This window comes from Amblyomma americanum, chromosome 4, assembly GCF_052857255.1.
Source record: "Amblyomma americanum isolate KBUSLIRL-KWMA chromosome 4, ASM5285725v1, whole genome shotgun sequence".
Classification (NCBI taxonomy): Eukaryota; Metazoa; Arthropoda; class Arachnida; order Ixodida; family Ixodidae; genus Amblyomma; species Amblyomma americanum.
The window spans coordinates 95,645,231-95,659,730 of NC_135500.1; positions in this window are offsets into that span (position 1 = coordinate 95,645,231).

Sequence of the window (14,500 nt, forward strand, 5' to 3'; positions counted from 1 at the left end):
CTGCGCTGCGCAGCGCCGCGCCTTTCCTCAAGATAATAATAATAATAATAATAATAATAATAATAATAATAATAATAATAATAATAATAATAATAATAATAATAATAATAATAATAATAATAATAATAAATCTTTATTACTCCTCAAGGAATACATATATGTTGCCGGGCCTGCCGAAGCCTCTACATGGCTTGTATGGCAGTGCCCAGCAGCGGGGCAGCTCCAGCGTTCGGAGACAATGGTATGCACTTTTTCATTAAAATAAAAGCTTTTAAACATACTGTTAGAGAAAAACACTGAACCTCAAACTTGTATTTTGCAAGTATGTTAAACAAATGATATATGCATATTAATGCTTTTTTCAATGTTGTCAGCATGAACAGGGAGGCAAAATAAAGAAATAAAAATATCAAACATCGAACAATGCCTTTGCGCACATACACAATGAAAGTAACTGTATCGGATGCTCCAAAACATCATAAAAAACACAGAATTAAAGCACTATGCACCAATTATTTTTGAAGTTCAATTAACGCTCTTTTTACTCCGGATCGTGTTGTTTGCTGTAATACTGTTTTAGGGAGGCGATTAAATGTGTGGGGAATGTAGTACTTTCTTATGCTTTTTCCGTAATGTGTTCTCATGGAAGGTATTTCAAAACCAGAGCTGGTACGTAATGTTCTCCCGATGCTGCGTCGCTGTCTGAAGTCAGTGTTCCAAAAGTATTTGGGTACAGTGTAGGAGAGAAAAAGGGTGTCAAAATCCGGAAGTTTTAAATAATAATAATAATTGGCTTTGGGGGAAAGGAAATGGCGCAGTATTTGTCTCATATACCGTTGGGAACCTAAACCGCGCCGTAAGGGAAGGGATAAAGGAGGTAGTGAAAGAAGAAAGGAAGAGGTGCCGCAGTGGATTGCTCCGGAATAATTTCGACCACCTGGGGATCTTTAGCGTGCACTGACATCGCACAGCACACGAGCACGGGCGCCTTAGTGTTTTACCTCCATAAAAACGCAGCTGCCGCGGTCGGGTTCGAACCCGGGAACTCAGGATCATTAGCCGAGCGCCTAACCACTGAGCCACCGCGGCGGGGTCCTCAAAATCCAACTTTCGATTTTCAGTTTTCTCTTTCCTCTTTCTCTCCCTCCTTTATGGAGGAAAAACGCTAAGGCGCCCGTGTGCTGTGCGATGTCAGTGCACGTTAAAGATCCCCAGGTGGTCGAAATTATTCCGGAGCCCTCCACTACGGCACATATTCTTCCTTTCTTCTTTCACTCCCTCCTTTATCCCTTCCCTTACGGCGCGGTTCAGGTGTCCAAAGATATATGAGACAGATACTGCGCCATTTCCTTTCCCCAAAAAACCAATTTTTTCCCTCCTTTATCGCTTCCTTTATGGCGCGGTTCGGGTGTCCACCGAGATATGTGAGACGGTTACCGTGCCACTTCCTTTCCTCAAAAGCCAAGCAAAACAAGCGAGATAACGGCGTTCATAGAGTTCATTGGCGTGGACAACTTTGCAACGACCGTCCATTTTCAGGAAAGGAAAGGCGCACAACCGGCTCCGTGGGCCATTGGAGACCTCAATCTTGCTTTCGCTTGGTATATACTGGATTAGCTGCGCTAATCCGCGTTATTTTTTTTTCTGCATGAACCGCTACGAGATAAACTCAAATGGCATGCTGAAGGATGACACCATTGCAAAAGTAGGTGAACCGACAGTCCGGCTGAATCCTTCATTGACAGTAAACGTGTGCACGTCTGCCGCGAGAAAGCGAGCATGTCAGGTGACAACCACAGGAAGCGCGCGCGCCGCGGCACCTGACCCGCCCAGCTGTGTTGCGGCAATAATAATTGGTTTTTGGGGAAAGGAAATGGCGCAGTATCTGTCTCGTATATCGTTGGACACCTGAACCGCGCCGTAAGGAAAGGGATAAAGGAGGGAGTGAAAGAAGAAAGGAAGAAGGAGATGCCGTAGTGGAGGGCTCCGGAATAATTTCTGTGCGAACGGGCGCCTTATCGTTTTTCTGTGTTGTGGCACACTAACCATTCTCAGCAACGTAGCCTACGGTAGTGTCTCGATCAACACCGGCAAGAATATTATTGCGCGACGGTTGGGATACGCCGACAAATCCGCTCAAGACGCTTAGATCGAGTTCAGTGACGCAAGTGTTGGTATTAGCAGACTGATTCACGTCTTAGTTGCCTGAAGAAACGAACATATCGTGGATCGCGTAAACCTGAGCGCGTCTGCGGTGAAAAAAGCGAGCGCGTTCAGCGATAACCACCGGAAGCCCGCGCGCCGCGGCACCTCTTTTGTTCGTGTGCTTACATGCTCATTGCTGCCATAAGACAGCGTGAATTCTCGTGCTCGAGCGAGGCCTTCTGGCACTCTCACTCATGCAGTCTGTATGCTGCACGAAGCCCGCCCATAAATACTGCGTGCTCCACGCTCTACTAGGCCCCAACCTTTAATTTTCGACGCCATACTTCAAAACAATAAGCCGCACTTTTTTCTGTTTGATATAAACGGCGGGCAAACTTGTGAAATACAGTATCAATCAATCAATCAATCAATCAATCAATCAATCAATCAATCAATCAATCAATCAATCAATCAATCAATCAATCAATCAGTAAATCAATCAGTTTATTATCAACAAAAGAGACTATAAAACATGTTGGTATGCAGTAGAACTCCAGAGTAATGGAAAGGGTTCATATTATTACTGCACAGAATAAAAAGAACAATCAGCAAAAACGCTTACAAAAGTTAGACAACATGTAGAAATACTAGACAAGTGAGTCGCATCATTTGCTGTATGGTTAAGTTTGGTGTGACTACTCTTAACGTCCTTACTCTTAACGTGCCTGGGTTCAGCAATGTTATGAAGCAGGCCGAGGTGGTCGCTTTCGCTCGTTCATCGGGCTGCGATACCCTCTGCCTGTAAGAAACCAATTGTTTTCGCCTCAGTGACGTGTTGGAATTTAAGCGTAGGTTTGACATCGATGCTGTCTTTTCGTGCGACAGCACGCGTTCTAGCGGCGTTGGCGTTCTTGTTTTGAACCGCATCCTCTTGCGAGACCATCATGTTACCTACGATGCGATTGGACGCGTGCTAGCGTTGGACTGCACGTTTAACGCACTTCGCCCGATAATTCTTTGCATCTATGCACCTGCACATTCTAATTTGGTAAACTCATTCTTTAAATATCTAGATGTGTATTTTCTTGGAGGACGTAACGTTGTGATGTTGGGCGATTTCAACTGCGTGCTCGATACGGTCGCTGATGTGCAGGGTCCTGGTAGGGACAGGCCAGGCTGGAATGCGCGCGAGTTGCGCCGCCTAGTCAATCAGTTTATGCTCACAGACGCTTATGAGCTCCTGTATGGCGGCGTCTTTGTGTGGACTTGGCGTCGCGGATTATCATCGAGCAGGTTAGACAGGGCGTATGCACCGACTGGTCTTTCGAGGACAGTGTGTGCTGCTAACGTAATGATGCTGCCATCCTCGCCGGTATACATATCACACAATCGCCCCTTTCTTCTTTTACTCGGGGTTCCGGCGGCTGCAGTGTCTCCTCACGGACCATGGCGTTGGGATGTGCACATCCTTCACGGCGCCAGCACGAGAGGACTAACGCGGGCCTTGCGTTTTTCGGTTGTTGGGGTCGTGCCTGGTGACTGGGATCGTCTGAAGGAGCAGTGGCGTCACCATTGCGCCGCTTCTGGTCGAGCCCTTAGGGCTCGCGCCTCAGATGAGGTGCGTGTAGTGACGGCGAAGCTGCGTTGAGCTCAGCGCACCCTGTCGCCATCGTCGCTTATGTGCGCATATGGAAAGAGGAGCTTTCGGAGCGTCCCCAGCGTCTTTTACGATCTTCCTCTTTGACAGCGGCGGCATGGCGTTGTCGACGCAGTCGAACTGCCCATCCTGGGGTCCTCAGGTTTGCACGCCAGGAGTTGTTGTGCCCTCAAGGTGCCCCTGGTTTTATATATTCCGCCAGAGCTGTGGCCCAGCCAGTTGGCAGAGATTTCAGTGCGTTTTTCGTCCATTTCCGGGATATTGCTCACTCGCTCCTTCTGGTTGATCGCGATGACGTTTCCGCACACCCGTTTTTTGCAGGCTTGCCGCAGGTTGCCACTGAACTTCATAATGGCCTTATGGCTCTGCCAACACCAGGTGAAATCAAGGAGGCGTTAGATTCCATGAAACAAGGCTCTGCGCCTGGGCCAGATGGTCTTCCTGTGGAGTTCTATTTACAATTCTGGCATATTGTAGGCCCCATTTTCTCGCAAGTGTTACAACTCTGTATCACTCGGCATGCCTTTCCCGATTCATTTAAAAGAGGCCGCATTGTCCTGATTCCTAAAAGTTTCTTTTCTCGATATGTCCGGCGGATTGGCGCCCTATCACCTTACTAAATTCAGATTATAAAGTATTAGAAAAATTACTCGTTCGCCATCTACGGTCTCTCCTCCCGTCCCTCATTTCCTTCCACCAGGTTTGCTCCATCCCGGGTCGTGAAATACATAGTTTATCTTCCGTAACGCAAGATATCCTAGAGTATGCTATACGGCGGCGCGCACAGGTTCTTCTTGTTTCCCTCGATCAAGAGAAGGCGTTCGACTTTTTAGAGCATGAGTATATTTACGGTACACTGGATGCTTTCGGTTTCCCACCTTCTTTCGTGCTTCTCATTAAAGAGGTGTACAGAGACATTTCAAGCACTCTGTTCCTCGAATGCTGGGAAAGTAGCGTATTTGATGTTGGCCGCGGCGTCCGTCAAGGTTGTCCGCTCTCCCCAATTTTGTTTGTCTTAGCATTAGAGCCTTTACTCCTGGCAGTCAATCACCACTATCTTATTAGAGGTTTGGCGTTGCCAGGCAGTGAGGCAGTACGCGTCACTGCTTATGCAGATGGCATCACACTCTACTTAGCTGATGAAAGCAGCCTGCTCGAAGCTTTAAGCGTTTTTCGTGAGTACGCCTCCTTGTCGGGGGCTGCTCTTAATTATTCGAAGAGTCATTACATTTTTGTGGGGTCTCCTCAGAGACGTATTACATGTGCGAGCCATTGGAGTGGTGTGGATAATAATAATAATAATAATAATAATAATAATAATAATAATAATAATAATAATAATAATAATAATAATAATAATAATAATAATAATAATAATAATAATAATAATAATAATAATAATAATAATAATGGTTTTGGGGAAAGAAAATGGCGCAGTATCTGTCTCATATATCGTTGGACACCTAAACCGCGCCGTAAGGGAAGGGATAAAGGAGGGAATGAAAGAAGGAACGAAGAAAGAGTTGCCGTAGTGGAGAGCTCCGGAATAATTTCCACCACCTGGGGATCTTTAACGTGCACTGACATCGCACAGCACACGAGCGTCTTAGCGTTTTTCCTCCATAAAAACGCAGCCACCGCGGTCGAGTTCGAACCCGGGAACTCCGGATCAGTAGCCGAGCGCCCTCACCACTGAGCCACCGCGGCGGGGGCAGTGGTGTGCGAAGAGGCGCATTTTAGGCGTGACGTACGACTGTGCTGAAATATGAGATGGTATGTGGTCTTCGGTCGTAGAGGGCATTACAGCTCGTGTGCGGAGGGCCCAGACATTTGACGTGCCTCTGCTTGAGAGGCGTTACCTGCTTCAGTCGGTCGTGCTGGGTGCCTTCTGGTACTTTTTCCACTTTGTTAATACACTCCTGCGCGTCATAAGGCGGGTGCAAACTACAGTTTTTTCTTTTTTGTTTGGTCATGCGAAACCGAGCTTGTGGCTCGTGCTGTTCTTGGACAACCACGGGAGAGAGGTGCTTTCGCCTTTCCAACTTTGTCCATTACGTCCGCCCCGCCGCGGTGGCTCAGTGGTTAGGGCGCTCGGCTACTGATCCGGAGTTCCCGGGTTCGAACCCGACCGCGGCGGCTGCGTTTTTATGAAGGAAAAACGCTAAGGCGCCTGTGTGCTGTGCGATGTCAGTGCACGTTAAAGATCCCCAGGTGGTCGAAATTATTCCGGAGCTCTCCACTACGGCACCTCTTCTTCCTTTCTTCTTTCACTCCCTCCTTTATCCCTTCCCTTACGGCGTGGTTCAGGTGTCAAACGATATATGAGGCAGATACTGCGCCATTTCCTTTCCCCCAAAAACCAATTATTATCATTACGTCCTCGTTGTTAGCTTTGAAGTACATTTTGCGTATCCTGCTGGGGGACGCGTCTCCGGCGCGAACCCTAGCGGGGTACTTTTTGCGCCTTTCTTTGCGCTTTTTGAATCCCTCAGACCCTGTTAATCATGGACCTCAATTAGGCAGCCTACCGCTTTCTATGTTATGTCAGTGGCCTTTTTGAGACATGTAAGCGCAGTAGTACCAGATATGAACATCGTTGCAGACCGTGTGGTGGACATTCTGAGCTCGCTGTTGTTGCCTGTAGTGCCGGCGGCTCACCGCTCCCCGATGCGCCGTGTTCAATAGGCGCGCAACAACGATCGCCTTGTTCTGGTCTTTAGACCAAACTGGCCCTAAGGTCTTTTTTTTCATGTCAGATTACTGCTGTTTCACTCTTCGGCGAGTAGGTCTGCTATCCCGTCTTAAATCGCTCACAAGCAATTCCTGTTAGTTGCTCAAAGCTGCTTATATCTCTTTAATTGGCTAGCCTTACATGCTTAGCGTCATGTCTACTTGTGAATGTCAATGTATCCGGCAGCCTTGGAATGTGTACATAAGTAAAAAAATTTGTTTTCCAATCAGGATGTTTCGCACTTTGTACAGAATTCGTATGTTATTGTAGATTTTTTGCAAACTTGTTCACGTGTGGATGCCATGCCAGATTACTGCCCAATGCTACACCGTGAACTGTTGTTACTTGAATGCGTTTTAGCGGTTCGTAGTTTGGAGTTAATTGGTAATGTTGAAGACGCGTGTTTTTTTTTTTTGCGTAAAGTGACATGCTGCACCTTTTTGACGTGTTTGGCGCTAGTTTGTTAACAGCTAGCCAGACTAAAAGACGTTGTAATGTTCTTTCCGCGATTTCATACAGTTCTTCTTGTTTAGCTGTAATATAGGTGTTAGGGTCGTTAGCATATATTACACAATTCTGATAAGAGTTAATAAAAAATGATGAATAGCACCGGCCCTAAAATAAGTCCTTGAGGGACACCAATGTTAGTTGCAATCACATTTGATTCACTACTGCATATTGTTGCCGGTTTGATAGAAAACTTCGAGTCAAATTGAGTTGAATGCCCCGTATGGCTAATGTCTGACGCTTTGTTAAGAGTGAGGAATAGTCTAGTAAGTTAATTGCTTTTGTGAGGTCTATACTCTCATGGTTAGTAGTTTGTTTTATATGCTATAACGTGTTTTCTCAGTAAATCCTAATAGATTTTACTCATTAGACCTACTTTTAACATAGCCGTACGGTGAATTGCAATAAAATTATTCTTGAGAAAGATGGAATTTAAACGCTTATGAAGCAGCTTTTCAAAGACTCTAGAGAGGGGTGAAAGGATCGCAGTGAATGGGTATCGTATTCTGTCTTTGACTTGTCGCCTTTTTAAAGAAATGGCTACTATATTCGAAACTTTAAGCTCATGAGGAAATATTCCCCTCCCAAAGCAGGTGTTAGAAACGTCACATAAGGTAGGCGATGTGTAGTCTGCAAGCGAATTTAGTGTTTTGGTTGATATGCAGTTACTGCTTACTGAGTCAGTATTCTTTAAAGATAATATAGCATTACTAAGTTAGGTATTCGTGACAAGATTAATATAAAAGGTTGATGTTTGTAATGAATTTATAATTTCTGCAGCAATAAAGTAACTTCTCCGAGATTAGAGGAAGCTTAACGATTTACTGAATGTTGCAAAAATACTTATTTAATTCATTAGATATGCTCACTCCATCTGTTAATATACCTTTATTAGTATTAGCTGCTGTTACATTTTACCTCCGTTTAGTTTTATGAAGGGCCTCATTCATAAGCTTCCACTGTGCATTTGTATTGTTAGCTGCCTGTTGAATCTTTCTATCGGAATAATTTTTCTTAGATATGATGAGCTGTCCTAGAGACTTCTTGTAGGATCTATATCGGGATGGATTCTAGGGTAGCTTTATATGGCCGCAATTTTTTTTTTTTTATGCAAGTTGTTTTTATGACCACTGGACCTTAATGGACCATTTGTAAGCAATGGCTGCTTTCTAAGTTTTCTTTTAGTGATCGTTTTTGTCACTGTACCTGCCCTAATGTAGCGAAGTAGTATTTGAAGAAATGTACTCTACTTCTCTTTTTCCGTGTTCGCGCTATAAACATTTTACCAATCTTCACGGGCTACGGAGTGGGCAATGAAGTCAATGTCCTGAGCGGTAAAAGTTGTTCCCCCCCCCCCCCCCCCCCTTTTTTTTTGGCGGCACGGCTATTGCCGCCATTGCAAAGACTGGCAAATGATCGGATTATCAGATGTTATGGTTCTAATAGTGATTTCATCGGAAGGAAAATTAGTAATGATGTGGTCTATGATACTGAGTCTTGATAGTGATACGCGTGTTGGAAGGCTGATAAGCTGCCGTAAGCCATGATTAGTTAACATGCCAATATACGGTTGTCTGTGTGAACTGTTTTCCGAGGTGTCTATAGATGCTAATATTTCCTATGAGCAGAAAATGCATGTTTAGTGTGATATTTGCGTAACGATTTTGTGAAGCATGTTAAGAAAATCGTTCTTTCTGTTCTGTGGCGACCTATAGACAGAACCTAGCAAAGTGGCTTTTTTTCTCGTTTGGCAAGTAGCTGATAACTTGTGTAACCGCCAGTATTTCAATAAATAAGGAGTCACACCTGTCGGGAGAAATGGTAATGTTGTTACAAATGCGGTATGGTATGTTATCTTTAATATAAATATCAACACCCCAATGACGGTACGATGAATAAATCTGTAGACCTATTCTTACACTCTAGATAATAACCAGGAAGTTTATAAGCATCGCTAGTATCTGTGAGCCACGTATCTGATAAGTCTATAGCATGAAAGGGATGATTAAACGCTGACCATAAGTGATGAAGCTCATCAAAATGAGATTTCAAGCTTTCAAGGTTCAATTGCAGTAGGGAGACACCAGGATGATCAGCTACTTGATAAGCGAAATGACTAGGATTAGAGAGTGATTTTGGAATGTTAGGACGTATTGTAGGCCAAGTAAACTTCGATTCGACTGTTGTAGACAATCAGTGCAAGGTCGTTTGTGCCAATTGTTGCTTTTCTTTAGCTTAATAGCTTCAGTGAAAAGTGCTTTATTTTTTGTGCCCACGTAAACATTGGAAAATAAAATCTGCTTTTGGTATCGGGAAGGCCTAGACCTTTTGTTGCCAGGCGTGGTTAGCGAGAGTTATTTTGAAATGAGACGAAGTGAACTACTACATTGTTTGCCTCAGGACTGTTGGGGTAGGCTCCCTATGGGCAATATTAAGTTCAGAGGGTTCTAGTGGGCAGCCAATTTTCTTTCCAACGTTCCTAAGCACATCACAAACATCTTCGTTCGCATTGTTGGAAATTCCGCGTATTTCGACGTTACTAATTCGAGAGTACTGATCAAGCTGTGAAACTTGCTTTTGCAGATCGGTGTTTGCTTTTCGGAGCTCGCAAGTCGTTTGCTTCAGACTACGATTCTTCAAAAGTATTTCGTCGTCTTCGGACTTAACCTGGTCGCATTCCTTGCTGAGAAAATCACGCGTCTGTTGCAGTTCTCTTAGCTCCGTCTTACAGGAAAATGCTTTTTGCTCAGCAAGATTAAGAATTCAGCTTTTAATTCCGCTTGGAATATTTCGAACCGTCCAGGAATGTCTTCTTTGCATTCCTTAAATTCTCTGACTAGTTTAGTAACTGTGGGCATTCTGGCACACAAGACAAGCGATCCATGGACACCAAAGCAGGCGCTGCCGCTTTCGCTTTGCAATGCGGTGGTCTCGTTCTAAGGCGCCCGTAACAATAAAATACAATACAAGACAGTACAACACCATAGAATAGAGTGCAACACAGCAATACAGTACAACGAAACACAATGCATTACAATGCAATACAATACAATACAATACAATACAACACAATACAACACAATACAAAACAATACAATACAATACAATACAGCACAATACAATACTAGCTGTGCGTATTAGCATAACCGTGTAAAACAACAAATAGCATCTGCCCGCTAGCAACAGTGAACTGGCGAAGAAGTGAAATAGAGAGAGAGAGAGAGCAAAGGGAGGAGAGAGCGAAATAGAAATAACGCGGTCTGGGAACTGCTGTTCCCTGAAGGTGAATGCATATTTACCTTCAAGGCAGCATTATATTTCCCTCTTTCCTCGAGACGTCAAAATTAAGTCTGTCACTGAGGCATCCCGTTAAGTTACCGAGGAAATTTCGCACGGAATGCAGGCGCGTTTCTGAAAAAAAGTAAAGAAGAAACAAGTGCAGAAGTATGGAAGAGGAAACAGGGGGCACCGGTCATTTTTTTTTTTTCAATCGTGGGCATTCTGGCACAGAAGACAAGCGATCCATGGACACCAAAGCAGCAGCTGCCGCTTTCGCTTTGCAATGCGGTGGTCTCATTCTAAGGCGCCCGTAGCAATAAAATACAATACAATACAGTATAGCACCATAGAATAGAATGGAACACAGCAATACAGTACAACACAATTGAATACAATACCATACAGTACAATTCAATTCAATTCAATTCAATACAATACAATACAATACAATACAATACAATACAATGCAATACAATACAAGGTGAATGCATGTTTACCTTGAAGGCAGCATTATATTTCCCTTTTTCCTCAGGCATCAAAATTAAGTCGGTCACTGAGGCCTCACGTTAAGGTACCGAGGAAAGTTTGCGCCGAATGCAGGCGCGGTTCTGGGAAAAAAAGTAAAGAAACAAATGCAGAAGTATGGAAGAAGATACAGGGGGCACCGGTCATTTTTTTTTCAACCGAACAAAAGCACGCACGTACGCTTCTTTTGTGGGCGTCAATTTCGCCGCAAAGAGTTGATTGCCGGCGAGGCCGTCAACCGACACCATTTCCGGCGTTGCGCTTTCCGATACGTTGCTGTCTTCGCACTGTCCTGAGCCCGTGAAGCCAGGGAGAGCGGAAATGCGAGAAAAGCAGTCAACCCAACAGCTCACTCTTCTATTTCGCCATCTCCTCCTTGCTTTAACTTCATCGCTTTCTATCTCTCTCTCCCCACCCTTACCCCGCCTGCGACACGGCTCGTTTGCGTCGCTTTTGAGCAGAAAGTAGGCTTCGCGCTGTCGCCTAGCCCCGGTGTCTTTATTTACGGCGTGCCATTATTGAGAGGCGCACGCTCGCTGGGCTGCTGTCGCTTTCGCTTTCCAATGCGGCGGCCTCATTCTAAGGCGCCCGTAGCGGCGCGTCGAGGAGTTACGCGAGCGCCGCACGCAACCGCGAGTGTGAATAATGTATGCACGTGTGTACACTCCGTTTGGGGCTAGCGTAATGTCGTTCACGCTTGGCGTATGGGGCGCGACCTGCTCGTTAATCAAGCCCGGGGTGAAACGCCGGAAGTGGAGATCTGTGACGTGTAAAGAGACGGAACGACGGGGATGCAACACTCTTTATGTCGCCTCTGTGTTCCCGGGATGTGGTTTTCCATAGAAGAGACAAACTGGCCAGAATAACACCGGAAGTAGCTTCAAGAAGCACTGCCTGAGTGAGGTACTGAATTCGTCGATAACAGTTGACTGACTTCCTGTGGTATTTTTGCTAAGCATGGTACCATCTTCTGGTTCTTGTACATTTGAATGCTACAAGAGTTTTAAGGAGTCAAATATTCCGTAATTTTTTTCATGAACAATGCATTTAGAAGAAACTTTGCTCAGTAGTGACTTGATGACAGCAAAAGTAAATCGTCATCTATGGACAACTAGCGTATGATGTGATTCGATGTAACTGATGCGTCTGCGACATTCCCGCTCTTGTCGTGGATAGAAAATACCTTGTTGACTGAATTAATGAGGAACCAGGTTCCAGTTTGGGACCGAACCTGACACCTAGGTTTGGTAACAGTGGTGCGTTTTCATTCAAACAACACTCAGGCTTTAACATTTTAGTCGGCCTGTGTATTTCCCTCTCATTTTTTTTCCACTTAACCAGTTTCGTTTTTTTTTCTTTTTGTTTTCCCGGACATCAGCGCTGCATAGATTGTCGCGTATAATCTGCAGCGTGTTTTGGCGGTTCCCTAGCATTCTTTCTCTTTGGTTCTTTTTTTTACTCTATTCCTCCTCTTTGCTTTCTAAATTGCTGACCGAACCGAAGGGCAGTCGTAGCCGAGTTCTATTGTTGTCAGCGAATTCACTGAATGGAGGAACGCCCCATCGGTTTCAAAAGCGCGTGCAAAGAATCCTTCGACCACGTGAACGTGAGCACGGGACCCCGGAGACGGGATTTTCTGTTACGAAGGTCAGGACCACAAATTGCGCAGATTCAGACCACACGACCACAGATCGCACTCTTTCTGTCCGGGAAGCGCACAAGGGAGATTTCATTAAGGAGGACCACTGCGTCAACTCCGAAATCCTGCTTGATACGGTTATATCGCAAGCACTTCTTGGAGCGAGTGGTAAACGAATGCCCCAAGAAGACGTGTCCGTTTATCGCGATGCTTATCTGGACACTGCATGTATTGCCAAGCAGCACAGGTAGTCGGCCCAATAGTGCAACAGGATGGCTCCATCCTGGTCCTTTGTACGGCCGGCCTTTGCCAATACGGTTCCCATGTTGGGCCAATTGCCTGTGCTGCTTAGAACATAGGAGCTCATAATACGTCGGCGACGTGGAGCTCTTTTCAAGGCTGGCCTCTAAGCCAGCCAATAGAACGCTCAGTTGAGAGACAGAGAGAGATAGAAAGAGACACAGGAAGATGAAACGCAAGATGCCTAACTGGCTGGAATGGAATGGTTGGCTGGGATGGAACAAATGGGTGGGAGATATTACTAACAGAGCATATAAATTGTGCTTTGTCCATGCGTTACTGGATAAGCTCCGACTGAACGAGTGCTTTGCAGTCTAAACATGGCGCTGCTGAGGAAAGAAGATACCGGGGCACTACCAACAAACCGTTCCTTTGGGATTAGTTCCAAACCCATTATACGGTGCTTGTCTACCGAGGGGTCACTTACGGACGCGTCTTTTTGAACTCGTTGTCGATTACAAGTGCTACACTTCCCCGCAGACGATCATATTACAGGCGATGTACTCTCCATTAATGCATTCTCTTACACTTGCAGCATGCACTCACCTAAACAGCACAAGTTCTCCAGCATGCACTCACCTAAAGAGCACAAGTTCTCTTCTGTGGACATTCCGCTTTGGCTCACGTGAACGCCGTGGCTTCGGAATTGTGAATAATAATAATAATTATTGTGAATAATAATATTTATTATTATTCACAATTCCGAAGCCACGGCGTTCACTTGAGCCAAAGCGGAATGTCCACATAAGCGAACTTCTGCTCTTTAGGTGAGTGCATGCTTCGGAATTGTGCCGGCGAATGGGATTTCGCGCCATATGGGGACACTGTCTTTAGCTACTGCCGTGGTTGTCGTCTCGCTCGGTCATTCCACTGCTTTTCCTGACATATCATCGAACCGATGTTATATTTTCGAATAAGCAGCATCTAATGTGATTTATCGCACTCCTTCTGGACAGACAGACTTCTTCATCCCCACCTAATCCTTGATTGCGCTCATTCGCGATTTGCAGGAAACATCTGCTCCACTGCAGACGCACAGCGAACCAATCCGAAGATTATCGGCGTGGGCTGAACTGTTTCGTCTGCAGCGTCGCGTGAGCAGCTCACCAGCTGGGTTGGGTGTCATCGTGGGAGTTCTGCTGTAAAAAAAATCTAAGGAGCATCGATGCGTGGATATATTTGTGCGGTAAAAAGGTGGAAGCGCTGCAGAGTGTCGTTTCTCAAGTCCTGTGACACCAGTGATGCAAAGAGACGGCAGCTTTCAGGCCAGTCAATTCGAACACGGCGGCTGAAGAATTGCACGCACGGTATTTTCAACGAGACGAGACCAAACAACGTATGCCAGATTGCCTGAGCGCATACTGCCTCGCCCAAAGTCTAATTTGATTCTGAGAATCAACCTCGAGGTAGGCGTCACAATGAGCGGAGTTCCCACTTTTAGTAGCTACATAATTTTTGACGTGCAGGCATGTGCCGGCGACTCACGCTTGGTTAAACGTTAAGCGGAATTCTTCAAGGTGGGCTTGTTTTGTAATAACAGTGTTTTGTAATAAGAGAGTAAGGGAGTAATGGCATCCACCCAAGCGCAGCCATACGGATAGATGGGAAAGCTATACAGCTTGCTAGAAACTTTGTAGTTAAAGAAAAATTCGTCCTGGTCCGGGATACAAACCCGAGACCACTGCTTCACCGCAGCATGTCGCTCTACCAACTGAGC